This window comes from Phyllostomus hastatus, unplaced genomic scaffold (assembly GCF_019186645.2).
Source record: "Phyllostomus hastatus isolate PE091 unplaced genomic scaffold, TTU_PhHast_1.1 phas_contig_40, whole genome shotgun sequence".
In the NCBI taxonomy this organism is placed as follows: Eukaryota; Metazoa; Chordata; class Mammalia; order Chiroptera; family Phyllostomidae; genus Phyllostomus; species Phyllostomus hastatus.
The window spans coordinates 12,328,474-12,333,151 of record NW_025333872.1 but is presented as its reverse complement, the minus strand read 5'-3'; positions in this window follow the sequence as shown (position 1 = coordinate 12,333,151).

Here is a 4,678-nt window from a genome sequence, read left to right as displayed (position 1 = left end):
AAATATTGACCTTCCACAACTTCTTCATGTGTGAGTTCTTTCAAGATGAACATTTCCATTGGTACCACAACATTCTTGGGTATCAATCCTTTTATCAGTCTACCTGAACTTATTGATCAGATGCACAGGAGGCCAGGGATGCAGTCCTACTGTGTACTGGTAAGGTGAGACCTGGAAATACTTGGCAAATAGCACTACTGTCCTTCAGAGATGTCCAATGAAATTGCTATCACCAGTTTGGCTTTTAACAGCAAACCAGTCAGCAGGGCTGAAGATGGCCATGTGCTTATGGGTAGAGTGATTTGATCAAAGCAGAAACATGAAAGCCATTTGGTCACCCCTTTTCACAAAACACCCAAACAAACAAGTGCAGACCTCTTTGTAGGACTGCTTTCAAAGCCTTTCAGGGACTCTCAAAGCACTGATAATTTAGGAACAACGCAGGGACTGGTTTCAAACCAAATAGTAATTATTCAAGTGATAAAATTTTCCAGTCAATTGGAAATTATGCTCCTCTTATGAAATTAAAATGTATTGCTCATAGTGAGAAAAATGAATCTAACTTCCAGATTTATAAAGGTTCATGAGCACTAATTTATTGACTAACATTTCCTTCCTAATTCCTGCCATTATAAAAACAACTTTTGTTTCTCTCAATACAAGGTCTAGAAATTCCAGAGCATCATGTAATTCAAGCCAAATAATTGCCTTTAGATCAGTAGATCCATTTGCAACTCTTTACAAGATTAAATTAATAATTTCCTAATGCTGATAGCATTTAAAATGAAACTCAACCACCAACTTACATCATACACAAAAATAAACTCAAAATGGATAAAAGACTTAAATATAAGTCATGACACCATAAAGTCCTAGAGGAGAACATAAAATTTCAGATATCCCACACAGCAATATTTTCACTGATATGTCCCCTAAAGCAAGGGATATAAAGGAAAGAATAAACAAATGGGACTACATCAAATTAAAAAGCTTCTGCATGGCTGAAGAAACCATCAGCAAAATGAAAAGGGAACCAACCACACAGGAAAATATTTTTGCCAATGATACCTCAGGTGAGGGTTTGATCTCCAAAATATATAAAGAGCTCACATGACTCCACTCCAAGAAAATAAACAATCCAATTAAAAATGGGCAAAGAACCTGAACAGACACTTCCCCAAGGAGGACATCTAGTCTCCTTTCTTTTCCATATTTTCCTAAGCCCTTCATCTTTTCAGTGCATATTAAGGGGAATGTGGTGCTGAGTATAATTAGTTCTGCAATAACAGGACACAAACATTCTTAAAAATTACCATGTAATACAAAATTGGCAATAAAATCCATAGAATATATGGGATAAATTGGGTTAGGGACATAACATGCCTGGCATGCACCTCGAAGATAAATGTTCGCCTAGAAATTTTTCTCTCCTGGTAATTTTCATCTTGGATACAACTCAGTGATTCAATGTTTGTACTCCCACTAAGAAATCCATTTTTCATTTGCATATGTGGTCAGGTAATATTTTCTCATCTCTTTCCACCCTCCTACCTCCAGTTAATTCCATTAAAAGGTGTGACTGAAAGTCTACATTACAAACAGAAGAGATGGCTTACTCCGGATATTTGGTTTCCCACCCCAGCTCTCCAAGAGCTAACGATCTGCTAGGGGGAAGTGGAGAACTGGTTTCCAAAGAGATGCAGGATCTTTGGAAAACAACCAATCAAGGAGTGGCACCACTGAAAAAGGCAACCAGAGAATGAAACCTGTGTCCGGACATTTTCCCACAACTTTCTCTGGCAGGGGGTCTGTCAAGATTTAACAGCCTTCAGTGCAGTGTAGAATGAGGCAGCAAAGGGAAGATTTTAGCTGATAAAATGGATAATGCTGAAACTCATTAAATAGGAAGCAATCAAGTTACAGAAGACATTTTAAGACAGTGTGTAGAATCTTTCATTCAGACTCACGAATGGACTGTGAGAATCAGGGAGTGAAGAGCATCAGTACCTCGGCCTTTGGGTCTGGAGGGTTTAGTGTAGGGTAGGTATGGATTGAGGCTTGGATCTGGGATGCCTACGATATATAAGCAGTGTGGGCCAGTAGAAAAAGGACAGGTTTTGGAGACACCCAGATATGTGTTTCAATTCTGTTCTTTTCATACTCTTAGGGATGACATGGACAATTTACTTAGTCCCCAGAAGTCATCCATTTGATGATAATATAAAGCATACCTTATGCTATTGTGGAGAATAAGGAAGATGATGTCTATGAAAGTATTTGCCCCAGTGTCTAACACATGGTAGATGCTTCAGAAATGTTAGTTCCATCCTGGCCAGGTGGCTCAGTTAGTTGGCACATTGTCCTATATACCAAAAGTTTCCAGGTTCTACCCCTGGTCAGGGCACATACCTAGGTTGAAGGTTTGACTCCTGGTGGGGCATGTGTGGGAGGGAACCAGTGGATGTCTCTCTCACAACAAACTCTCTCTCTCTCTCACCCCCTTCCTCTCTCTCTCAAATCAATAAAAATATCTTCAGCCCTAGCTGGCATAGCTCAGTGGATTGAGTGTAGGCTGCGAACCAAACTGTCGCAGGTTCAATTGCCAGTCAGGGTACATACCTGGGTTGCAGGCCATGACCCCCAGCAACCACACATTGATGTTTCTCTTTCTCTCTCTCTCTCCCTCCCTCACTTCCCTCTCTAAAGACAAATAAATAAATAAATAAAAAATCTTTAAAAAATATCTTCAAGTGAGGGTTAATTTTTTTTCTTAAAAGAAATGTTAGTTCCCTTTCCCCATTGCTCTATTTGTTCAGGGATGGGAGTGTGAGTGTGGAACACCGTTCTCCTTGAAGGTGCTTTTGGCTCTGTGCACAGGAGGGCTAGTGGCACAGACTAGAGAAGTGAAATCGAGAACTTATGTGTCAGAACTTTCATTAGGCTCATGAACAAGACTCAGAGGTGGCCGTCAATGTTCTTTTAGCAGGCTGGCCTGGTCATAGGGTAGACAAGGGGACAAGGTTTCAGAGCAAGGAATCTGCTTCGAGAATAAAAATTATAACTTCGTCTGGACCCAGGTGCAAGAGAGCAAAGAATGCTATATAGAATAACAATAATTTCATGGTAACAACTTGTGGAGGAGATACTTTCCATTCTTGGATGACTTTTGTCACGTAATTTCACAATCCAAAGTAAGTTTAATGAAAGATTAGTGTAAGAACCCTCTGTGTGCTAAACAATTAAGAGTGTACAAAGAATTCCATTGGGGAGAGATGTTTTTACATTGACAATACAGTTAAGAAGACAACCCATTGAGATACGTAATATGAACTGTGTTTTGAGCCATTCACCTTCCCTGTCTCAGTTTCTCTGTCAATAAAATCCCAATAAAAGCATGAGCCCTCCTCACATGTTGTATAGTCTGAGCTGTGCTCCCTAAAATTCATAGGCTGACATCCTAACCCCCATACCTCAGTATGTATATGACTGTATTATACTTGAAGAACAGGCCTTTTCAGAAGTAACTAAGTTAACATGAGGTCATAAGAGTGTATCTTAATTCAATATGGCTGGTGTCCTTATAAGAAGTGTACTTTAGGTCACATACCAGTACAAATTAAGGATCATGGGAAGACAGGTAGAAGACAGCCATCTGAAAACAAAGGAGAGAGGCCTTAGAAGAAACCAGCCCTATGACACCTTGATCTCAGACTTCCAGCCTCCAGGGTAGTGAGAAAATATAATAAATTTCTCTTGTTCAAGCCACCAAGTCTGTGATATTTTGTTATGGCAGACATCACAAACTAATACACATGCCCAGAGATTTTTTTAAAGGCAATTTTTGTAGAACATTTTTAAATTCATAGCAGAACTGAAAGGTACAGCGATTTCTCATAGACACTCTGCCCCCACACCTGCACAGCCTCCTGCATTATCAACGTCTCCCCAGGAGTGGGACATTTGCTTCAGCGGATGAGCCTACAGTGATTTATCAGGATCACCCAAAGTCCAGTTTACACTAGTGTTCACACTTGGTGTTGTAAATTCTAATAGTCTGGACAAACACACAATGACATGTATTATCATTATTAGTATCATACAGAGTATGAAATAATAATATAGCAACATACCAATAGCAGGGAAGATTTTATCTAAGTCAGATCTAATCCAAATATTTGTTGAAGCTGATTCTTTGTAAAGAGCATCAGAACAGCTAGTCGATTAGATGTGGATAAATAAGACGTGATTCCATACTGCAAAGAGTTTGTTGTGAAAATGTGTCACCCATTTATATTACCAAGACAACCATCTTGAAGAAGCCTTTCCCCTCAGGACCAGCACACTCACCACCCGCTGCCAGGAGGGCTGCTGGCTTAGGGAGGAACACTGCCTCGCAGCCGAGTTCCTCCCTAAGAACTGCTCTCCAAGGACTGAAGGAAGCTGCCTCTCCCCAGGTCATGTCAAAATCAGCTTGCATCTAAAGGTTGTGTGATGTTGTATGTATAGATTCAGCTCCCTTTCCCAAATTTGGAACATTTCTGAAGGAGCTTTGGCAGTTTCTCCTTCTCACAAGCTCTTCTGTATGCAAACATACTACTGTGTACTTGGGATCTGCAAAGACAGACACTTTGTCCTTCTGGCCTAAGGCCACATGTCCTTTTTGGTTTCTTTCCTCTCT